The sequence below is a fragment of the Elephas maximus genome, chromosome 10 (assembly GCF_024166365.1).
Source record: "Elephas maximus indicus isolate mEleMax1 chromosome 10, mEleMax1 primary haplotype, whole genome shotgun sequence".
In the NCBI taxonomy this organism is placed as follows: Eukaryota; Metazoa; Chordata; class Mammalia; order Proboscidea; family Elephantidae; genus Elephas; species Elephas maximus.
This window is the reverse complement of record NC_064828.1, coordinates 36005576-36032014: the sequence shown is the minus strand read 5'-3', so window position 1 is coordinate 36032014 and position 26439 is coordinate 36005576.

The window sequence follows — 26439 nt, the reverse complement described above, 5'->3', positions numbered from 1 at the left end:
ATTCCTCTACACCAACAAAGAGAACACTGAAGAGGAAATCACCAAATCAATGCCATTTACAGTAGCTCCCAAGAAGATAAAATACTTAGGAATAAATCTAACCAGAGATGTAAAAGACCTATACGAAGAAAACCATAAGACTGCAAGAAACCTAAAGAGACCTATATAAGTGGAAAAACATTGATAGGAAGACTCAACATTGTAAAATATGTCTATTCTACCAAAAGTGATCTATAGATACAATGCAATTCCAGTCCAAATTCCAATGGCATTTTTTAATGAGATGGAGAAACAAATCACCAACTTCATATGGAAAGGGAAGAGGGCCTGGAAAAGTAAAGCATTACTGAAGAAGAAGAACAAAGTGGGAGGCCTTGCGCTACCTGATTTTAGAACCTATTATACTACCACAGTAGTCAAAACAGCCTGGGACTGTTACAACAACAGATACATAGACCAATGGAACAGAGTTGACAATCCAGACATAAATTCATCCATCTGTGAACAGCTGATATTTGGCAAAGGCTCAAAGTCAGTTAAACGGGGAAAAGACAGCCTCTTTAACAAATGGTGCTGGCATAACTGGATATCCATCTGCAAAAAAATGAAACAAGATCCATACCTCAAAACTATGCACAAAAACTAACTCAAAATGGATCAAAGACCTAAATATAAAACCGAAAATGATAAAGATCATGGAAGAAAAAATAGGGACAACGCCAGGAGCCCTAATACATGGCATAAACAGTATACAAAACAATACTAACAATGCACTAATACCAGAAGAGAAACTAGATAACTGGGAGCTCCCAGTTATTAAAATTAAACACCTCATCAAAAGAGTAAAAAGATTACCTACAGACAGGGAAAAAGTTTTTAGCTATGACATTTCAGATCAATGTCTAATCTCTGAAATTTACAATGATACTGCAAAACCTCAGCAACAAAAAGACAAATAACCCAATTGAAAAATGGGCAAAGAATATGAACAGGCACTTCACTAAAGAAGATACTCAGGTAGCTAACAGACACATGAGGAAATGCTCATGGTCATTAGCCATCAGAGAAATGCAAATCAAAACTACAATGAGATTCCATCTCACGCCAACAAGGCTGGCATTAATCCAAAAAACACAAAAATAATAAAAGTTGGAGAGGTTGTGGAGAGACTGGAACACATATACACTGCTCTTGGGAATGTAAAATGGTACAACAGCTTTGGAAATTGATTTGGTGATTCCTTAAAATGCTAGAAATAGAACTACCATATGATCCAGCAATCCCACTCCTTGGAATATATCCTAGAGAAATAAGACCCTTTAGATGAACAGATATATGCACACCTATGTTCACTGCAGCACTGTTTACAATAACAAAAAGATGGAAGCAACCAAGATACCCAGCAAGGGAAGAATGGATAAATAAATTATGGTATATTAACACAGTGGAATGCTATGCATCGATAAAGAACAATGATGAATTTGTGAAATATTTCATAACATGGAAGAATCTGGAAGGCATTATGCTTAGTGAAATGAGTCAGTTGCAAAAGGATAAATATTGTATGTGACTACGATTTTAAGAACTCAAGAAATACTTTAAACAGAGAAAAAATATTCTTTAATGGTTATGAGAGTGAGGAAGGAGGGAGGGAGAGGAGTATTCACTAATTAGACAGTAGACAAGAACTATTTTAGGTGAAGGGAAAGACAACACCCAATACAGGAAAGGTCAGCACAACTGGACTGAACCAAAAGTGAAGTTTCCTAAATAAACTGAAGGCTCCGAAGACCAGAGTAGCAGGGCAGGGGTTTGGGAACCACAGCTTCAGGGGACATCTAGGTCAACTGGCACAATAAAATCTATTAAGAAAACATTCTGCATCACACTTTGGAGGGTGGCTTCTGGGGTCTTAAACGCTAGCAAGCAGACATCTAAAATGCATCAATTGATCTCAAACCACTTGAAGCAAAGGAGAATGAAGAACACCAAAGAGACAAGGTAATTATGAGCCCAAAAGACAGAAAAGGCCACATAAATCGGAGACTATTATCAACCTGAGACCAGAAGAACTAGATGGTGCCCTCCTACAACCAATGACTGCCATGACAAGGAACACAATAGAGAATCCCTGATGGAGCAGGACAGCAGTGGGATGCAGACTTCAAATTCTTGTGAAAAGACCAGTCTTAATGGTCTGACTGAGACTAGGACTCCTGAAGTTATGATCCCCAGACCTTCTGTTAGCCCAAGACTGGAACCATTCCCAAAGCCAACTCTTCAGACAGGGACAGGACTGAACTATAAGATAGAAAATGTTACTGATGAGGAGTGAGTTTCTTGGCTCAAGTAGGCACATGAGACTATGTCAGCAGCTCTTGTCTGGAGGGAAGATGAGAAGGCAGAGGGGGACAGAAGCTGGCTGAATGGACATGGGAATACAGGGTGGAGAGAAGGAGTGTGCTGTCTCATTAGGGGGAGAGCAACTAGGAGTATACACCAAGGCGTATATAAATTTTTGTATGAGAGACTGACTTGATTTTAAACTTTCACTTAAAGCACAATAAAAATTTAAATTTTTCAAAAAAAAAGAATTGATGGTTCAGAAATAAACCCACACATCTATGGTTAACTGATTTTTGACAAGGGTGCTGAGTCCATTCTATGGGAAAGGACTGTCTCTTCAATAAATGGTGTTGGTAAAACTGGATTTCCACATGCTGTAAAATGAAACAGGATCCATGCCACACACCATACACTAAAAAAAAATTTCCAAATGAATTATGGACCTAAATGTGCAAACTAAAATCATAAAATTCTTAGAAGAAAATGCAGGTTCGATGCTGTCAGGCCAAGCTTTTAACAATGAATTATCTAATATAATAACAAAAGCATAAACAGCAAAATAAAGACAATATAAATAAACCTCATAAAAATAAAAACTTTATTTCCTAAAAAAAACTTTACTAAAAAGGTGAAAAGACCAGCTACCAACTGGCAGAATATCTTTAGAAACCATATGTCCAATAAGAATCTAATAAGTAAAATATATATAAAAAACTTTGACAACATAGCAACAAGAAGACAAATATCCCAATCATAATACAAGCAAGGGTTTGAATAGACATTTCATGAAAGAGGACATTCAAATGACCATCAAACACATGCAAAGAGGCTCCGCATCATTAGTCATCAGACAGATGCAAATCGAAACCACAATGAGATACAATTTCACTCCCACTAGGATGACTAAGCTAAAAAAAAAATACAAAATAACAAATGTTGGTGAGGATGCTGGGAAATTAGAATCCTTGTCTGTTGCTGGTGGGAATGCAAAATGGCATATCCATTGTGGAAAACAGTGTGTCAGGTAGTAAAAAAAAAAAAACTAAAAATAGAACTGCCGTATAATCCAGCAATTTCACTCCTAGGTATATACACAAAAGACTTGAAGGCAGACCCAAAGACTTGTACAAAATGTTCATTGCAGCACTATTCACAATAGCCAAAAGGGGGAAACAACCTAAATGCCCGTCACCAGATGAATGTATAACCAAAATGTGGTACATACATAAAATGGAATACTACTTAGCCAGTAGAAGAAATGAAGTCTTGATACATGCTACAATATGGATGGAGCTTGAAGACATTATGCTTAGTGAAATCAGTCAATCACAAAAGGACAAATATTGTATGACCTCACCTATATAAAAAGACAAGAAAAGACAAATGTACACAGAACATTTGCATTAGTGGTTACCAGCAGAAGGAAGGAAGAGGAAAAAGAAGTTTAACAGTGATGGAAAAATCACATTGATTTAGGGTAGAGTACCACAGCCACTTGTCGTAATTGATGTCTACAACTTGCACACCTGTAAAAAGTTGAATTGGTAAAAGTTGTGTGATAGGTATATTTACAACAACAACAAAAAAATGAGTAGCTATTGAGACTGCTTATGTACAACAAAAAAAACAGGCTTTGGTTCCTTGGTTTAGAGGTTCAGGGTTGTGGTTTCATGAGACATGCCAGTTAATAAGCCTAATAACGTGTTTAGTGCCTCTGACCTACCTTCTAGTTCATTGCATCATGCCTAGGGGTCTTAAAGTCTTTCAACCTGCCATCCAAGGCATGACAATTGTTCTCTATTTGCCCGGAGCAACAGAGGAAGAAGAGTCAGGAATAGAAGGGCGATACGGATTATGTGGCTAATTGCCTCCATGAACAACTCCCTCCTTTGCCATGAGACCAGAAGAACTGGATGGTGCCCGGCTACCATTACCGAACATTTTGATCAAAGATTCTATAGAAGAATTCTGATCAAAATGAGAAATGCAGAGCAGAATTTCAAATTCTCATAGACTCTAGACTTTCTGGAGCCATAGGGAACGGAGAAACCCCTGAAACTATTGCCCTGACATAACCTTTAAAACTTAAACCAAAAATATCCACTGAAGCCTTTTTAAAACCAAGCAATAATTTAGCTCAACTAGTAAAAAAAAAAAAAAAAGAAAAAGTCTACCTTGAGTATATCGGTCTTTTAAGAATTGTCTATACGGGGTCGCCTCATAAGCATGTGAAAGCTGGACAATGAAAAAGGAATACTGAAGAATTGATGCATTTGAAATATGGTTTTGGTGAAGAACATTTTATACACCATGGACTGCCAGAAGAACAAACAAATCTGTCTTGAAAGAAGTACAGCCTGAAAGCTCCTTAGAGGCAAGGATGGTGAGACTTCATCTCATGTAATTTGGACATGTTATCAGATTTTTATCAGAAGGGCTGAGTCACTGGAGAAGAACATCATGCTTGGTAAAGTAGAGGGTCAGTGAAAAAGAGAAAGACCCTTAATTAGATGGATTAACACAGTGGCTGCAATAATGAGTTTACACTTATTGTGAGGATCGCACAAGACCAGGAAGTGTTCTGTTCTGTTGTATACAGTATTACTATGAGTCGCAACATACTCAACGGCACGTAACAACAAAAACATGATTTCAAAGTGACAACACCAAATTGAAAGATGACATAGAAACCTTAGGTGGCAGCGAGCTAACATTAGTGGGGAAGGAACAACTCAGCAAAGGAGGGTCAGAATGGTTGCCCAACTCCAATAATGCTATCAATGTAACTGAATTGTACATGTAGGAAAAATTGAACTGGTGTGTGTTTTGCTGTGTGTGTTTGACAACAGCAAAAGAAAGAAAAAAAAAGCAAATATGGTTTTTGCAGAGTCCACTGTTTCCTTGGCATTCACCATTCTTCCAAGGAAAGTAAGTTTTGAATAAAAGGCAAAAAAAGAATGCACAAGTATGGGCAGTCACACTTAATTGGGGCTATTTCTTCATTCCTTCAAACAAGAGGCCCAGTAGAGGGGTAGAGCCACAGGTGAAGAAACCTTGTCTACATGACTCTCTTCACTGAAATCCAACATTACCTGGGCCAGTTGGCACATAAGAGGTGAGGGACAGTCAGAATACCTAGAAGAAAAAACTTAAATTCCTTTACTTCTCTACATGCATACTGTCTTTGAGGTGTGGAATGATATTGCCAAAAGCCGTTTGGCCTTTGTTCTTCATTCTTTCCAGTCTTACAAACAGCTGAGGCTAATGAATGGGAGCTGACCAGATAAAAAGGGACCACTTGGGGAGCCTATTGCTGACTAAGCCTCAGGAGGCATGGTAGAATCTCTTCATGCCTTCATGTGGGGAGGCTAATAAAAGTCCTAAGCCCTAAGGTTCAGTTGGAGATTCCTGGTTGAAGACCATGCACAGAAGAGGGTAGTGCCATCCCTCTTCAGAAACAGAAGCTCTGCACTGTGACACCTTCCTGGCCTTTTGCTATGTTTCTCTTTGTATGTCTTGTTTGTATCCTTTTTAGTAGTAATAAATCTATGGTAAATATGGTGAAATCTGTGATTCATTCCAGCAAATTAAGAAACCCACAGGGGCAGTGAGAGAGCCAAGAGGGGCTGCTATCTGCCTATATGACATTCTGAAACAAAGTGTCCTTCTAATGTGACCTCTGACCTAGCTCTGGGTTGCTAGTGTTCAAAGTTGAAGTCCCTCTAACGTGTGACCTCTGATCCAGCTCTGGTTGGCTGGGACTGAAAAACAGAATGCACTGGGAGTGACTGGCATCTGGGATAGAGAAATGGGAAAGTGAGGACCATATCCATTTCCATACTCTGGGAACTGGGTTCATGCTTATCTTTAGCATGCAGGTAGTCTTGAAGGTGGGATTTACTAGCCATGTCCATTCTTTAGTGCACTGCCAAATTTCTTGAACTGGGATTTTTTACTTTGAAAATATCAAGAATTAAGGACAATATAGCATTATCAGGGTAGCCTAGACCAAACGATAAAATGATGCAAGATAGTCTGGTAAACATATTTGCTCCAACTATCTTATTCTGTCATGTCCTACCTTTGTATCCTCATCAACATTCCATCTCCACTTCATCCCAATATCTAATCTCGTGTCCATTCCCAAAATTCTACAGTCGTTTAAAACTACCAAGAGCTTGATAGATGACCAAGATCTTGTAAAGTGTTTCTTATGATGAGACCAGTGCTTGCTACTTTTACTTTCATGGAAATTAAGCTCTTGTGCTCTCAAATAGTGAAACACCCAAACAGAGGAAACAATGGGTTAAGAGGTGTATGTAAAGAAGTAGGCAGTTGCTAATCACAAATGCAAGACAATATGGCATCATATACATTCTCTGAAAACCCAAAAGAGGACTGAGTGGAGGTATAATATCATTTCTGACTGAAAGAAATGCCTCTAAAAGCTCCCGTTCTTCCTTCTCAAAGTTCTCGGGTTTCTCCAGTGAATATGGTCACACAGATTCAGAAGCTGCTTCACAGTGTGCTTCTTGCTATACCCTCACCTTACACATTCCTCTAGAAGGGTAGAGGGGCATGCTGAGTTCCTATCCTGAGAATCAATACAACGTAGTATGAAACATGTAGTTACTGAGTCCCTCCTTACTCACCTCTTGGGTTATAAAGCCTGCAAAGAGAAACCACAATCAGCTTCTAACCTGAGCAAACTTCCTGAGAAGATGCTGCCATTCATTACTTTGTTGGCTTTTCCTCTGCCTCCAGGGCTTACATAGGTAAGTGGCTGTCCCCACCTAAGAGGTCTGGCTTACTCCAACAGTGACCTTTCCACAGACCTTCAATCAGCCTATCTCTATGATGCATCCTGGACCCAGTTTTTCCCCAGGAATTTGCTGAACTCTACGGCTGTATATACAATGAACAGAAATGACGGGGGAAAAAAATGCTCCCAAGAAACCTGCTGGGTTATTTCACTTCCATGGGCTGCACCTGTTATCTGGAAAGTGATTTATTATTAGGAAGGTCAAAGGTCCATCCTAATAATAAAAGCTCAAGTTAGTTTTTCATACAAAAGTTTATACACACATTGTTATATGACTCTAGCTGCTATCCCTATAATGTGACCGCACATTTCTCCTTTCCACCCCAGATTTCCTGTATCCATTCAACCAGCTCTATCCCTTTCTGCCTTCTCATCTCACTTCCAGACAGGAGCTGCCAACTTAGTCTCATGTATCTAGTTAACCTAAGAAGCACACTGTTCACGCGTATCATTTTATGTCTTATAGTTCGGTCTATCTTTTGTCTAAAAAGTTGGCTTCAGGAGAGGTAGGACAAAGATGATGGAGTGGTCAGATGCTTCCAGTGGTCCCTCTTACAACAAAGATCCAAAAAAACAAGTGAATTGATTATATATATGACAAGGTGGAAACCCTGATCATCAAAGGCAAAGTTAAGAAATCAGACTGAGTGACAGGAGAAGGGAGAGATGGTGCAGAAGCAGCGAAAAGTTGTCAAGTCAGCAGGAGCACCTTGGCCCAATCCCCTGGTGCACCTGTGGTGGAACTAGTGGTAGTGTTCGGAGACACAGCCGCTTCAGCAAAAGAAGACAAGCAAGGTGGCGCAGCCCCAACACCCTGGTGCAACCGCAGCAGGACTGAGCCAGCACGCAGAATCTATGCACACCTCCAGAATCTGAGATAAAACAGTGCTCTTGGCACGAAATATGTGATTTTGTCTAATTTACCACATGGATCTAATAGCTCCTCCTTTTGAAAGAACTCTCTCCCATCTATCTGATCCCTCCTCCCTCTGCCCCAGCCAGCTTCAGTAACAGCCGATTTCCCTGGTCCTGAGATAGGTCCTGCTGCACTCCCTGAGCCATTCTCCCAGAGTTGGAGAAGGAACAAATTAACAAATGGGGAAAAATACTCTAACAACTCCCCTAATCTGGAAAATCAGAGCAGAAGTCACTCCTGTCCAAGCACAAGTGGTCCACAGACTTTATCTTTCACCACTGCATGGATCCAGGTGCCCCATTACAGCAAATGGGATCTGGCTATTATATTGCAAGGGCAAATCTGTTTGAGGTCTGACTGTAACTGTTTCAGCTGTGTGGTGGAGAGGTGTGTTTTTCATGTTTGGCACCACTCTGCCTATTAAACAGGGCCCTCACCTACCCACAGCAGGGGCCTGAGGACTAGTGGCTCCACCCATGCCGCCAAGCCACCCGCAACAGGGGTCCAAGGATAAGTGATGCCTTCCAGTCCTTACAGTTAAAAGCATTGGATGCCTATGGTACAGCTGCACAGCCCACCCACCATAGCACTCGAGAGAACAGGGACTCACCTTCCTCACAGACACTCGGGGAAAGGTTGTCAGCCCCCTGCCTTCCTCAGAGTGTGACCCCTGTCACAACCAGAAACCTGTGCATACACTAATCACCACTGCTCCTCTAAGATCATAAGTGAGAGCCTGCACCACACACTAGGTGGCAGGCTACCTGAGCACCTGAGCTAAATCTATACAAGAATAGTGAATGGACTCTTAGGCTCATGTACCTGGTAACAGCTCTAGCCATCTGGTGACAGGACATTAGTTCTTCAAAGCCTCCAATAATCAAGTTAACTCACTCTAGTAGCTTATTTGGCTATATTAAAACAAAACAAAGCAAGAAGCTAGGACACAGTAAGCAAACATGAAATAAATTAATACAATAACTTATAGATGGCTCAGAGACAACACTTGATATCAAATCACATAAAGAAACAGACCATGATTGCTTCAAGAAACCTCAAAACAAAGAATCAAGGAATCTTCTGGATGAAGATGTATTTCTGGAATTATCAGATATAGAATACAAAAGATTAATATACAGAACTCTTCAAGACATCAGGAATGAGATCAGGCAAAACACAGAACAAGCCAAAGAACACACAGAGAAAGCAGTCAAGGAAATTAAGATTATTCAAGAACATAATGAAAAATTTAATAGACTGCAAGACTCTGTGGAGAGAGAGCAATCAGTAATTCAGAAGATTAACAACAAAATTACAGAATTAGAAACTCAGTAGAAAGTCAGAAGAGCAGAATTGAGGAGCTAGAAGTGATAATTAGCGAGACTGAAGATAAAAGATTTGGCAACAATACATTAAAAGAAAAATCAGATAAAAGAATTTTTAAAAAATGAAGAAACCCTAAGAATCATGCGGGCCTTTATCAAGATAAATGACCTATGAGTGACTGGAGTACCAGAACAGGAAGGGATAACAACATACAGAGAGAATTGTTGAAGATTTGTAGGCAGAAAATTTCCCTGACATCATGAAAGATGAGAAGATATCTATCCAAGATGCTCATCAAACCTTATACAAGGTAGATCCCAAAAGAAAGTCACCAAGACATATTATAATCAAACTTGCCAAAACCAAAGATAAAGAGAAAATTTTTAGAGTGGCTAGGGATAAACGAAAAGTCACCTACAAAGGAGAGTCGATAAGAATAAACTCAGACTACTTGGCAGAAACCACGCAGGCAAGAAAGCAATGGGATGACATATATAAAAGATTGAAGGAAAAAAATTGCCAGCCAAGAATCATATATCCAGCAAAGCTGTGTCAAATACGAAGGCAAAATTAAGACATTTCAAGACAAACAGAAGTTTAGGGAATTTGCAAAAACCAGACCAAAACTACAAGACATACTAAAGGGAGTTCTCTGGTTAGAAAATCAATAATATCAGCTATCAACCCAACACTAGAACACAGGACAGAGCAACCAGATATCAACCCAGATACGGAAATCACAAAAATAAATCAAGATTTAAAAAAAGATAAAAACAAGGAAATAGCAATGTCATTATGTAAAAGATGACAACATTAAATCAATAAAGAGGAATCAAATAAAGTAGTCATAGATCTTTCACGTGGAGACGAAATCAAGGCGATATAGGGAGGTAAAAGTTAGGTTTAAACTTAGAAAAATAGAGGTAAATATTAAGGTAACTACGAAGGAGACTAACAATCCTACACATCAAAACAAAATACAGGAAAAACATAAAGACTCAGCAAAAACAAAATTAACAACAATGAAAAAGAGGAACAAGCAATTAACAAAGAAAAACTACACAGCACAAAAAATAAGTGGAAAGAAGAAACTGTCAACAACACAAAAATGACACCAAAATGACAGTACTAAACTCATATCTACCTATAATCAAGCTGAATGAACATGGACATAAATGCACCAATGAAGAGACAGAGAGTTGCAGAATGGATTGAAAAAAAACACAATCTGTCAATATGTTGCTTAAAAGAGACACACCTTAGATTTAAGGACACAAACTGAAACTCAAAGGATGGAGAAAAATATATCAAGCAAACAACAAGCAAAAAGAGAAGGAGTGGCAATACTAATTTCTGACAAAACAATATTAAATGATTAGAGACAATATACCAGGAGGATATTACCATATTAAATATTTATGCACCCAACAACACGGATTCAAGATATATAAAACAAACTCTAACAACATTGAAAAGTGAGATAGACAGCTCCACAATAATAGTAGGAGACTTCAACACACCACTTTCGCTGAAGGACAGAACATCCAGAAAGAACCTCAATAAAGACATGGATGACCTAAATGCCACATTCACCCAACCTGACCTCACATAAATATACAGAACACTCTACCCAACAGGATCCAAGCATACTTTCTTTTCCAACACACACGGAACATTCTTTAGAACAGCCCAAGTATTAGGCCATAAACCAAGCCTTAACAGAATCTACAACATTGAAATATTACAAAGCATCTTCTCTGACCATAAAGCCATAAAACTAGAAATCAATAACAGAAAAAACAGGAAAAAAAATCAAACACATGGAAACTGAACAACACTTTGCTCAAAAACAATTGGATTACAGAAGAAATTAAGGACGGAATAAAGAAATTCATAGAATTCAATGAGAATGAAAACAATTCCTATCAGAACCTTTGGGACCCAGCTAAAGCAGTGCTTAGAGGTCAATTTATAGCAATAAATGCACACATCCAAAAAGAAGAAAGGGCCAAAATCAAAGAATTATACGTACAACTTGAACAAATAGAAAGAGAGCAACAAAAGAAACCCTCAGGCACTCGAAGAAAGCAAATAATAAAAATTGGAGCAGAGTTAAATGAAATAGAGAACAGAAAAACAATTGAAAGACTTAAGAAGACCAAAAGGTGGTCCTTTGAAAAAACTAACAAAATTGATAAACCATTGGCCAGACTGACAAAAAAAACAGGAGACGAAGCAAATAACCCAAATAAGAAAAGAGATGGGCAATATCACAATGAACCCAACTGAAATTAAAAGAATCATAACAGAATACTATGAAAAATTGTACTGCAACAAATTTGAAAACATAGAGGAAATAGACAAATTTCTAGAAACACATAACCTACCTAAACTAACACACACAGAGGTAGAACAACTAAATAAACCCATAAGAAAAGAAGAGATTGAAAAAGTCATTTAAAAACTCCCAAAAGAAAAAAAACCCTGGCCCGGACAGTTTCACTGGAGAGTCCTACCAAATTTTAGAGAGGAGTTAACACCACTACCAAAAAGGTATTTCAGGGCATAGAAAAGGATAGAATACTCCCAAACTCATTCTATGAAGCCAGCATAACCCTGATACCAAAACCAGGCAAAGACTCCACACAAAAAAGAAAATTACAGACCTATGTCCCTCATGAACTTAGACACAAAAATCCTCAACCAAATTCTAGCCAATAGAATTCAACAACATATCAAAAAAATAATTCACCATGACCAAGCAGGATTCATAGAAAAACAATCAGTATAATCCATCACATAAATAAAAGACAAGAACCACATGATCTTATCAATTGATGCAGAAAAGTCTATTGACAAAGTCCAGCACACATTCATGATAAAAACTCTCAGCAAAATAGGAATACAAGGGAAATTCCTAAACATTATAAATGGCATTTATACAAAGCCAACAGCCAATATCATCCTAAATGGAGAGAGACTGAAAGCATTCGCCTTGAGAACGGAAACCAGGCAAGGATGCCCTTTATCACCACTCTTATTCAACATTATGTTGGAGGTCCTAGCCAGAGCAATTAGGCTAGATAAAGAAATAATGAGCATCCACATTGGCAAGGAAGAAGTAAAAGTACCTCTATTTGTAGATGACATGATCTTATACACAGAAAACCCTAAAGAATCCTCAAGAAAACTACTGAAACTAACAGAAGAGGTCGGCAGAGTATCAGGATACAAGATAAACATTAAAAAAATCAGTTGGATTCCTCCACACCAACAAAGAGAACTTTCAAGAGGAAATCACCAAATCAATACTACTTATAATAGCCCCCAAGAAGATAAAATACTTCGGAATAAATCTAACCAGAGATGTAAAAGACCTATACAAAGAAAACTACAAGATACTACTGCAAGAAACCAAAAGAGACCTTCATGAGTGAAAAACATACATTGCTCCTGGATAGGAAGACTTGACATTGTAAAAATGTCTATTCTACCCAAAGTGATCTATAGATACAAAGCAATCCTGATCCAAACACTCGTGACATTTTTTAATGAGATGGAGAAAAAAATCACCAACTTCATACAGAAGGGACAGAGGCTCTGGATAAATAAAGCATTACTGGAGAAGAAGAACAAAGTGGTAGACCTCACATTACCTGATTTTAGAACATATTATACCACCACAGTGGTCAAAACAGCCTGGAACTGATACAACAACAGATACATAGACTGAAGGAACAGAATTGAGAATCCAGACTCAAATCCATCCGCATACAAACAGCTGATATTTGACAAAGGCCCTAAGTCTGTTAAATGGGGAAAAGACAGTCTCTTTAACAAATAGTGCTGACGTAACTGGGTATCCATCACCAAAAAAATGAAACAAGACCCATACCTAACACCATGCACAAAAACTAACTTAAAATGGATCAAAGACCTAAATATAAAATATAAAATGATAAAGGTCATGCAAGAAAAAATAGGGACAACTCTAGGAGCCCTAATACATGGCATAACCGTATACAAAACATTACCAACAATGTACAAACACCAGAAGAGAAATTAGGTAAGTGGGAGCTCCTAAAAATCAAACACCCATGCTCATCCAAAGACTTCACCAAAAGAGTAAAGATTATGTGCAGATTGGGGGAAAGTTTTTAGCTACGACATTTCCAATCAGTGTCTGATCTCTAAAATCTACATGATTCTGCAAAAACTCAACAGCAAAAAGACAAATAACCCAATTAAAAAATGGGCAAACAATATGATCAGGCATATTGCCAAAGAAGACATTCAGGCGGCTAAGAGATACATGAGGAAATGCTCACAATCATTAGCTATGGAGAAATGCAAATCAAAACTACAATGTTTTACCACCTCAACCCAACAAGGCTGGCATTAATCCAAAAAACACAAAATAATAAATGTTGGAGAGGTTTTGGAGAGACTGGAACTCTCTTACACTGCTGGTGGGAATGTAAAATGGAAATCAATTTGGCATTCCTTGAAAGGTTAGAAATAGAAGTACCCTACTATCCAGCAATCCCACTCCTTGGAATATATCCTAGAGAAATAAGAGCCTTTAGACGAACAGATATATCCACGTCCATGTTCATTGCAGCTCTGTTCACAATAGTAAAGAGATGGAAACAACCTAGGTGTCCATCAAGGGACAAATAGATAAACAAATTATGGTACATTCACACAACGGAATACTATGCAACAATTAAGAATAACAATGAATCTGCAAAGCATCTCATAACATGGAGGGATCTGGAAGGCATTATGCTGAGTGAAATTATTCAGTTGCAAAAGGACAAATATTGTATGAGACCACTATTATAAGAATCCGAGAAAAGGTTTAAACACAGAAGAAAACATTCTTTGATGGTTACTAGGGTGAGGAGGACGGGAGAGGAGTAGGTACTAACTAGATAAAAATCAAAAAACCAAACCCATTGCAGTCAAGTCGATTCTGACTCATAGCGACCCTATAGGAACAGAATAGAACTGCCCCAGAGAGTTTCCAAGGAGCGCCTGGTGGATTCCCACTGCCAACCTTCTGGTTAGCAACCGTAGAACTTAACTACTATGCCACCAGGGTTTCCACTAACTAGGTAGTAGACAAGAATTATCTTCAGTGAAGGGAAGAGTAGCACACATACAGGGGATGTCAGCACCACTGGACTAAACAAAAAGCTAAGAAGTTTCCCGAACACAACCAAACACTTCAAGGGATAGTGTAGCAGGGGCGGGGTCTGGAGACCATGGTTTCAGGGACATCTAGGTAAATTGGAAACCCTGGTGGCCTAGTGGTTAAGTGCTATGGCTACTAACCAAAAGGTCAGCGGTTCAACTCCGCCAGGTGCTCGAAACTCTATAGGGCAGTTCTACTCTGTTCTGTAGGGTCATTATGAGTTGGAATTGACTCTACGGCAGTGCATTGGCTTGGTTTTGGTTCTAAGTCAATTGGCCTAACAAAACTCATTAAGAAAATGTTCTGCATCCCACTCTGGTGAGTGGTGTCTGAGGTCTTAAAAGCTAGAGAGTGGCCATCTAAGATGCATCAACTGTTCCCAACCCACCTGAAACAAAGGAGAATGAAGAACACCAAAGACAAAAGGAAAATACTAGCCTGGGAGACGTAAGGGGCCTCATAAACCAGAGACTCCATCAGCCTGAGACCAGAAGAACTAGATGGTGTCTGGCTACCACCAATGACTGCCCTGACAGGGAACACAAGAGTCCCTGACAGAGCAGGAGATAAGTGGGGTGCAGAAAACAAATTCTAGTAAAAAGACCAGTCCTAATGCTCGGACTGAGACTGGAAGAACCCCAGAAGACATGGCCCCTGAACTTTGTTAATCCAGAACTAAAACCATTCCTGAAGCCAATTCTTTCTTTTTTTTTTTTAATTTATTGTGCTTTAGGTGAAAGTTTACAAATCAAGTCAGTCTCTTATACAAAAAGTTATACACACCTTGCTGTGTACTCCTAGCTGTTCTCTTAATAAGACAGCAATTCCTTCTCTCCACCCTGTATTCCCCATGTCCATTCAGCCAGCTCCTGTCCTCCTCTTCCTTCTCATCTCGCCACCAGACAGGAATTGCCCACATAGTCTCAAGTGTCTACTTGAGCCAAGAAGCTCATTCCTCGCCAGTATCATTGTCTATCTTATAGTCCAGGCCAATCCCTGTCTGTAGGGTTGGCTTAGGGAATGGTTCTAATCTTGGGCTGACAAAGGGTCCGGGGACCATGACCATCAGGGTCCCTCTGGTCTCAGTCAGACATTAAGCCTTGTCCATGACCATCAGGGTCCCTCTGGTCTCAGTCAGACATTAAGCCTGGTCTTTCTAAGAGAATTTGAGATCTGCATCCCACTGTTTTCCTGCTCCATTAGGGATTCTCTGTTGTGTTCCCTGACAGGGCAGGGATCAGTGGTAGCTGGGCACCATCTAGTTCTTCTAGCCTCAGACTGATGAAGTCTCTGGTTTATGTGGCCTTTTCTGTCTCTTGGACTCATCTTTACCATATGTCTTTGGTGTTCTTTCTCCCTTGCTCCAGGTAGGTTTAGACAAATTTATGCATCTTAGTTGGCCGCTTGATAGTGTTTCAGACCCCAGACACCTCTCACCAAAGTGGGATGCAGAACCTTTTCTTAATACTTTTTGTTATGTCAATTGACTTAGATATTCCCTGAAACCATTGTCCCCAGACCCTCATCCCTGCTACTCTGGCCTCCGAAGCATTTGGTTGTATTCAGTAAACTTCTTTGCTTTTGGTTTAGTTCAGTTGTACTGACTGTCCCCGTGTTGCGTGTTGCCCTTCCCTTCACCTAAGAAAATGACACTGATAAAGCAGGGTCAGCCATGGTTGGAGGCATCCTATTCTCAATTTTATGAAACCCAGGCATCTCCCTCCAGTTCATGCATTCTCCTTTATTCATGGGACAAGAAGAAGAAAGCCTGAACTGGGTTGACCTGGAGAGAGGACTCAGCCAGGGCAGAGGCTGGGGGATCCTAGAGGCCTGTACTCTGCCCTCCCCTATCATTCAGTGCCAAAATGAATGGTGACCCCTCAGCCCCTTCTTCCTCTGAACACCCAGTCCCTGAGCAGGAGAACATGGGAACTGAAGAGAAAAAAGATCTAGAGGGGATAAGACAGAGGGCTCTGCACTGGGACTCTTCCCTTCTATGTCCACAGGGTGACTCCAGGGGGCCTTGGTATGTAACAATGTGGACCATGGCATTGTCCACTTTGGATATGATAAAACCCCACAATTGGTCTTCACCAGAATCTCCAGCTTTGTTCCCTGAATCCACGGAATAATGAATGTGGTCAGGCATATCTAAGTGATTAGCCCCTGGATTCTATGGTAGGTTCCACGTCTCTATGAGAGGAGGTGTCAGACTTTTAATAAAGACCATCTCCCAGTGTAGAAGGGCTTCCTTCTGTGTCTTCCTTGAACATATACACTGGTCCACTGCTGTGCGCCAAAGAGACTCTGACTTCTACTTCTCCACTCTCTGTTCCTCTTGCTCACTCATCTTCAAACCCTCCCACACAAGACACCAACTCACAACTGTGCACTGTCCCATCATATCAACATCTGTAAGGTCAGGTTCCTCTACCTGACCCTATCAGGTTGTAGAGTGTCTTCCTCAGAAGAACACTAGAACTTGCTGCATGATGCTCTCAATGACTGCCCTTGCTTGTTTCCAAACTTATCAGAGTCCAAAAGCATAGAGGAGGAGAGAAAGGCAACTGAGCCTTCAGCCCACACAATAGGGACTTGACATGGTACCCATCAGGGCCACTTCCCTGTGAGACTCAATCTTTGTCTTCCTCTGTCCATGGCTCACTAGGGCATCTCTTCATTGGCTACTGTCCCAGCTGTGCACTGCCTGCTGGCCCCTCATCCTGTCAGAGAGGGGGCTCAGGGATGCCAGGCTGGGCCGCTCAGAACAGAGCTTAGGGAATGTGATAAGCCTGGTCCCCATACCTGTAGGTACACCTCCCACCTGTGCAGGCCTGGTTCAGCCACTCTTATCTAGCCCAGCATACCACACACTCCCGTGTGGGCTCAGCTGGCCAGATTCAGATCATTTAGTAGGGTTCAGTTTTTCAGCCTGTTCCACATGATCACACCTGGCTTCTTGGTATATTGTTTGTGTCCATGTCTGTTGTTGGTCACTGCTTCTTGTGTCCTATGGGCTTGAAGTGACACTTGTCTGTGGCAGGATTGGAATTCTCTCATTCCACCCTTAAATGAACATTTATCTACCATCTAAGTAACAGCTGTAAAGTATGGAATCAACATAGCAGAAAGCAATCTGGGATTTGTTCTTTTTCCTGGAACCAGACCAATACCTAAGGAAATCAGTGTGGGCTGACCAGACCAAGACAGCCCCCCTGAGGCCCAATATTGACTAAGTCCCACAGGCACGTTGTAATCTATCATGGCCTCTAGGTGAGGTGCATAACAGCCCTGAGCTCTGAGGCTCAGGTGGGGACCCATTGTTAGTGCCCTGCACAGGAGAAGGTAATGCATCTGTCTTTGGGACATGGAAAATATGCAATGACACCCCTCTGAGTCCTCACCCTATGCATGACTATATTTTTTTTGTTCTAATAAAGTTGTAGCTGTAAGCATAGTATATTCTGTGTTAATTCTGTGAGTCATGCCAGTCAATTAATGAACCCAAAAGAGCAGTTAGAGCCAGCAGGCACTGATGTCTGCTTGTTTGTCAGTCTGAAAGAAGGTGTCTAACTAATGAACTCTGACCCAGCTTTGGGAGACTAGAGTCAGAGAGAGAGGGCCATGTGCATAGCTGGCACCTTAAATGGAAACACAGGAACAACTCAGCCATTCCCAACAGCTTACAGGAAACTTCTCCTTCATAAAATGTGCTACAACTATCAAAACTCTAGGAAAATTGGCAAATAAATTTCAAGTGATTTCAACATTTTAGGTCACATGACTCAGAATGATTATTACAGCATCAGATTCATATTCTATCTACATTGTTTTCCTAAGTTTCCATGAACTCTTCAGAAGTATAATTGCCCACAGTGATATTACGATGCAGTGTTTAGATGCAGAGTGATTTTCCATAACATTCTGAAAATACTGAAATTTTACAGTGTTTCTTTTTAAGATGGGTGCTATTATAAGTAGCATGATTCAAATAGATAATAATTTTAGCAACAGTTATATCTGGGCAGAAAATGTGTACATCTCAAACCTGTGCCTTAAATTCTAGGCAGTATATACATAACGGAAACCCTGGTGGAATAGTGGTTAAGAGCCACGGCTGCTAACCAAGGAGTCAGTAGTTCGAATCCACCAGGTGCTCCTTGGAAACCCTATGGGGCAGTTCTACTCTGTCTTACACGGTCGGTATAAGTCAGAATTGACTCTATAGCAACAGGTTCAACTCGGTTTTGGTTATATACATAACACTCTCCTATGCAAAGCCTGACAGCCCTCAAGGACTCAGGGCCTCACCAGAACAGGGGAGCAGGAGTCTGGAAGACTTCATCTGAATCACATCTTCATTGACATCCCAGGCTCATGGGCCAGGTGGGACCAGAATGACCAAGGATAGTCACCATAAGGAGCGTCCCCATCCACATTTTCTCCCACGACCAGAAGTCATCCTAGTTGCTCGCAGCATCGTGAAGGAGGAAAGCACTCAGCAGCAAATCCCTGGGCTCAGAAGCTGCCCATGTGCTGCCTCAAAATAAAAGACATGATCCTATAGCAGTGCCCCACGTGTGCCTCTATGTTCACCAGGTCATCAGGCTTCACTCTGCTCTCTATTCCATCCCTGGATCCTCTGCTGGGAATCAGAATCTCTCAGGGGTCTAGAACAAGTCATCGAGTGCAGAGTAATAAGGACAGTGCATCCCCTGGCCTGGCACACAAACAAAACCGTAGGGTCTGAGTTTATAAGCTTTAACTGCTTCTGGGCAGCTGAGATCATAGGAATGCTCACCACATCTTTAGGACCCTTCATCTTCTCCTAGACCTAGACAGAGTAAGCTGGGCCCCATGCATCCAGGCAGGCTTGCAACTCTGGCCAATGGTAATGAAGGATACCAGACTAGTGGGAGAAGACATGCTACCCTCCAACTTAGTGAGCTGCTCCATTGAGGATGAGGCCTAGGGATGTTATTTCTAGAGAAAAAGCAATCAATATTCCCCCCACATCAACCACTCTCCTAAGGAAAGGGAATTGTGGTGAAAGGACTGAAGCAGGGGAAGATTATCCAATAAGAAGGGAAGCACAGTCTTAATTGTGCTTACTTACTAAGCTGTAGTCAACAATTTCACAATTTTTCACCTCTCCAAAAATTCAGCTTTTAGGAGGCAGGGCCAAGATGGCTGACTAGGTAGAAGCTACCTCGGATCCCCCTTGCAACAAAGACTCGGAAAAACCAGTGAATCGATCACATACACGACAATCTACGAACCCTGACCATCAAACACAGATCTAAAGAGTTGACCTGAGTGACAGAGACTGAGAGTGAGCAACCACAGGGAAGCAGCGACTGTTTTTGGAGCCTGGAGCCAGCGTCCCACTCAGAAAACCTTGGCGCCGGGCTTTGGATTGGGCGCAGGGGAGCTGAGCACGGCATTCTGAGATGGTGCAAATGCGGGATGCAGCCCTAGCCCCCAGAAGTGATCTCGGGGGAAGCCCAGCCAGTACATCCAGGCAGCACAGTGACGTGGCTGACAGGAGGAGAAGTCACCGGGAGGCAGCGACTGGTTTTGGAGCCTGCAGTGCTGCGTCCCAGCTGGGAAACCTTGGCGCTGGGCTTTGGACTGGGAGAGGAGGAACTGACCACGTCTTCTGAAACAGCACAAGCACAGGATGCAGGCCTGACCCTCAGAGGCAATCTCAACCCAGCCAGCGCACACAGGCTACACACCCCTTGGGAATCTCAGGTAAAACAGTCATCACCAAGCAAGATAAGTAACTTTGTCTATATTCCGGGGTGCTACTCTCTCCTATCTATCTGATCCCTCCCCTCCCCTTCCCAGGTGGCTTCATTAACATTGGAATTTCCTGAGCCAGAGAGTGAAGTGCTCTGCAGTTTTTTTGTTTGTTTGTTTGTTTTTTGGTCTTTTCCTAACCCATTCTCCTGGCCTGAGAGAAGCTGCTACAAAAAACCCAGGGACCAAAAATCCTTCCCTGACTTCCCAAAATTGGACTGAAAATACAGAACCAGATCCAGCCAAGCATATGAGATCCACAGTCTTGGGCTTTCATCCCTACAGGGAACAAGGTGGCTATTATAGTGCAAGGGCACTTCTAATAGGGATCTGACTGTAATTGTTTTAGCAGATTACTGGAAATACAAGTTTCCCAGGTCTGATATCTCTGCATATTAAACAGAGCCTTCACTGACCCACAACAGGGGAACTGAGGGATGAAGCTCCCCCCAGACCACCTAGCCTCCTGCCTTAGGGGTCTGAGGATGGTGACACCTACCAATCTGTAGAGGTACTTGCATTGGGGGCCTAAGGTACAGCTGCAGAGCCCACCCACCAAAATGCTCTAGGAATAGAGACACACCTAACTCACTGGCACTTGGGGGAAGCCTGTCAGCATCCTGCTACCCCTGGAGTGTGACCCCCCCGCTGCTACTAGAATCTGGTGCACACAACTATCACCACTACTCCTCTAGGTGGATAGATGACAGTCTGCACCACACGCTTGCTGACCCAAAATCAGATTCTACTCAAGAATAGTGAATGGACTCTTAGGCTTATATATCTGGTAACAGCCCAAATCAGCTGGTAATACGACATAAGTGATTCAAGGGCAACAACAATCAAGAGAGCACAATCTAGTAGCCCATCTACGTATATTGAAAGAAAACAAAACAAGATAAGACTCAGTGAGCAAATATAAAATAAATCACTACAATATCTTAGAGATGGCTCAGAGACAGCAGTCGATATCAAACCACATAAAGAAGCAGACCATGATTGCTTCTACAACTCTCCAAACTAAAGAATCAAAATCTTTCCCAAATGAAGACACAATCCTGGAATTGCCAGATGCAGAATACAAAAAACTAATTTACAGAATGCTTCAAGACATCAGGGATGACCTCATAAATGAAATAAAACAATCTACAGAAAAAGCCAAGGAACACACTGACAAAGCAGTTGAAGAAATCAAAAAGATTATTCAAGAACATAGTGGAAAAATTAATAAGCTGCAAGAATCCATAGATTCTTGCATTCAGAAATCCAAAAGATTAACTGTAAAATTACAGAATTAGACAACTCAATAGGAAGTCAGAGGAGCAGAATCGAGCAATTGGAATGCAGAGCGGGGCAGCTGGAGGGTAAGGGAATTGACACCAATATAGCTGAAAAAAAATCAGATAAAAGAATTTAAAAAAATGAAGAAACCCTAAGAATCATGTGGGACTCTATCAAGAAGAATAACTTGCATGTGATTGGAGTTCCAGAACAGGGAGGGATAAGAGAAAATACAGAGAGAATAGTTCAAGATCTTTTGGCAGAAAACTTCCCTGACATCATGAAAGACGAAAGAATATCTATCCAAGATGCTCATCGAACCCAATATAAGATTGATCCAAAAAGAAAATCACCAAGACATATTATCATCAAACTTGCCAAAACCAAAGATAAAGAGAAAATTTTAAAAGCAGCCAGGGATAAAAGAAAGGTCTCCTACAAAGGAGAAGCAATAAGTTCAGACTACTCAGCAGAAACCATGCAGTCAAGAAGGCAATGGGATGGCATATATAGAGCACTGAAGGAGAAAAACTGCCAGCCAAGTATCATATATCCAGCAAAACTCTCTCTCAAATATGAAGGGGAAATTAAAACATTTACAGATAAACACAAGCTTAGAGAATTTGCAAAAACCAAACCAAAGCTACAAGAAATACTAAAGGAAATTGTTTCATCAGAAAACCAATAATATCAGATACCAGCACAACACAAGATCACAGAATAGAACATCCTGATACCAACTCAAATAGGGAAATCACAAAAAAAAAATTAAGATTAATTTTAAAAAGAAAAAAATGGTAAAAACAGAGAATCATTGAAGTCAATATGTAAAAGATCACAATAATCAAAAAGAGGGACTAAATACAGGAGGCATAGAACTGCCATATGGAGAGGGAAACAAGGTGATATAGGACAATAAAATTTAGGTTCTTACTTAGAAAATAGGGGTAAATATTAAGGTAACCACAAAGACGTATAACAACTCCATAACTCAAAATAAAAGCCAAGAAAAACATAATGACTCAGCAAACATAAATTCAACTACTATGAAAATGAGGAACACACAATTTACAAAGAAAAACAACTCAGCACAAAAAAGTAAGTGGAAAAATGAAATTGTCCACAACACACACAAAAAGGCATCAAAATGACAGCACTGAACACCTACTTATCTACAATTACACTGAATGTAAATGGACTAAATGCACCAATAAAGAGACAGAGAGTCTCAGACTGGATAAAGAAACACGATCCGTCTATATGCTGCTTACAAGAGACACACCTTAGACTTAGAGACACAAACAAACTAAAACTCAAAGGATAGGAAAAAATATATCAAGCAAACAACAAGCAAAAAAGAGCAGGAGTAGAAATATTAATTTCTGACAAAATAGACTTTAAAGTTAAATCCACCACAAAGGATAAAGAAGGACACTACATAATGATTAAAGGGACAATTGACCAGGAAGATATAACCATATTAAATATCTATGCACCCAATGACAGGGCTGCAAGACACAAAAAACAAACTTTAACAGAACTGAAAAGTGAGATAGACACCTCCACAATTATAGTAGGAGACGTCAACACACCACTTTTGGAGATGGACAGGACTTCCAGTAAGAAGCTCAATAGAGACACGGAAGACCTAATTGCTACAATCAACCAACTTGACCTCATAGACTTATACAAAACACTCCACCCAACAGCTGCAAAGTATACTTTTTTTTCTAGTGCACATGGAACGTTCTCTAGAATAGACCACATATTAGGTCATAAAACAAAACTTTGCACAATGCAAAACATCAAAATATTACAAAGCATCTTCTCAGACCATAAGGCCATAAAAGTAGAAATCAATAACAGAAAAATCAGGGAAAAGAAATCAAATACTTCGAAACTGAACAATACCCTGCTCAAAAAAGACTGGGTTATAGAAGACATTAAGGAGGGAATAAACAAATTCATAGAATGCAATGAGAATGAAAACACTTCCTATCAAAACCTTTGGGACACAGCAAAAGCAGTGCTCAGAGGTCAATTTATATCGACAAATGCACACATACAAAAAGAAGAAAGAGCCAAAATCAGACAACTGTCCCAACAACTTGAACAAATAGAAAGCGAGCAACAAAAGAATTCATCAGGCACCAGAAGAAGACATATAATAAAAATTAGAGCTGAACTAAATGAATTAGAGAGCAGAAAAACAATTGAAAGAATTAACAAAGCCAAAAGCTGGTTCTTTGAAAAAATTAACAAAATTGATAAACCATTGGCCAGACTGACTAAAGAAATACAAGAAAGGAAACAAATAACCCAAATAAGAAACAAGATGGGCCATATCACAACAGATCCAACTGAAATTAAAAGAATCATATCAGATTATTACGAAAAATTGTACTCTAACAAATTTGCAAACCTAGAAGAAATGGATGAATTCCTAGAAAAACACTACCTACCTAAACTAACACAATCAGAAGTAGAACAACTAAATAGACCCATAACAAAAAAAGAGATTGAAAAGGTAATCAAAAAACTCCCAACAAAAAAAAAGCCCTGGCCTGGACGGCTTCACTGCAGAGTTCTACCAAACTTTCAGAGAAGAGTTAACACCACTACTACTAAGGTATTTCAAAGCATAGAAAATGATGGAATACTACCTAACTCGTTCTATGAAGCCACCATATCCCTGATACCAAAACCAGGTAAAGACACCACAAAAAAGGAAATTACAGACCTATATCCCTCATGAACATAGATGCAAAAATCCTCAACAAAATTCTAGCCAATAGAATTCAACAACATATCAAAAAAATAATTCACCATGACCAAGTGGGATTTATACCAGGTATGCAAGGTTGGTTTAATATGGGAAAAACCATTAATGTAAACCACCATATAAATAAAACAAAAGACAAAAACCACATGATCTTATCAATCGATGCAGAAAAGGCATTTGAAAAAGTCCAACACCAATTCATGATAAAAACTCTCAGCAAAATAGGAATTGACGGAAAATTCCTCAACATAATAAAGGGCATCTATACAAAGCCAACAGCCAACATCACTCTAAATGGAGAGAGCCTGAAAGCATTTCCCTTGAGAACGGGAACCAGACAAGGATGCCCTTTATCACCGCTCTTATTCAACATTGTGCTAGAGGTCCTAGCCAGAGCAATTAGGCTAGACAAAGAAATAAAGGGCATCCGGATTGGCAAGGAAGAAGTCAAAGTATCTCTGTTTGCAGATGACATGATCTTCTACACAGAAAACCCTAAGGAATCCTCCAGAAAACTACTGAAACTAATAGAAGAGTTTGGCAGAGTCTCAGGTTATAAGATAAACATACAAAAATCACTTGGATTCCTCTACATCAACAAAAAGAACATCGAAGAAAAAATCACCAAATCAATACCATTCACAGTAGCCCCCAAGAAGATAAAATACTTAGGAATAAATCTTACCAAAGATGTAAAAGACCTATACAAAGAAAACTACAAAGTACTACTGCAAGAAACTAAAAAGGACCTACATAAATGGAAAAACATACCTTGCTCTTGGATAGGAAGACTTAAAATAGTAAAAATGTCTATTCTACCAAAAGCCATCTATACACACAATGCACTTCCGATCCAAATTCCAATGACATTTTTTAATGTGATGGAGAAACAAATCACCAACTTCATATGGAAGGGAAAGAAGCCCTGGATAAGTAAAGCATTACTGAAAAAGAAGAAGAAAGTGGGAGGCCTCACTCTACCTGATTTTAGAACATATTATACAGCCACAGTAGTCAAAACAGCCTAGTGCTGGTACAACAACAGGCACATAGACCAATGGAACAGAATTGAGAACCCAGATATAAATCCATCCACATATGAGCAGCTGATATTTGGCAAAGGCCCAGGGTCACTTAATTGGGGAAAAGATAGTCTTTTTAACAAATGGTGCTGGCATAACTGGATATCCACTTGCAGAAAAATGAAACAGGACCCATACCTCACACCATGCACAAAAACTAACTCCAAGTGGATCAAAGACCTAGACATAAAGACTAAAACGATAAAGATCATGGAAGAAAAAATAGAGACAACATTAGGAGTCCTACTTCAAGGCATAAACAGAATACAAAACATTACCAAAAATGATGAAGAGAAACCAGATAACTGGGAGCTCCTAAAAATCAAACACCTGTGCTCATCTAAAGACTTCACCAAAAGAGTAAAAAGACCACCTACAGATTGGGAAAAAACTTTCAGCTAGGACATCTCTGACCAGCGACTGATCTCTAAAATCTATATGATTCTGTTAAAACTCAACCACAAAAAGACAAACAACCCAATCAAAAAGTGGGCAAAGGATATGAACACGCACTTCACTAAAGGAGATATTCAGGCAGCTAACAGATACATGAGAAGATGCTCTTGCTCATTAGCCATTAGAGAAATGCAGATTAAAACTAAGATGAGATTCCATCTCACTCCAACAAGGCTGGCATTAATCCAAAAAACACAAAATAATAGATGATGGAGAGGCTGCTGAGAGATTGGAACTCTTATACACTGCTGGTGGGAATGTAAAATGGTACAACCACTTTGGAAATCTATCTGGCGTTATCTTAAACAGTTAGAAATAGAACTACCATACAACCCAGAAATCCCAATCCTCGGAATATACCCTAGAGAAATAAGAGCCGTTACACAAACAGGTATATGCACACCCATGTTTATTGCAGCTCTGTTTACA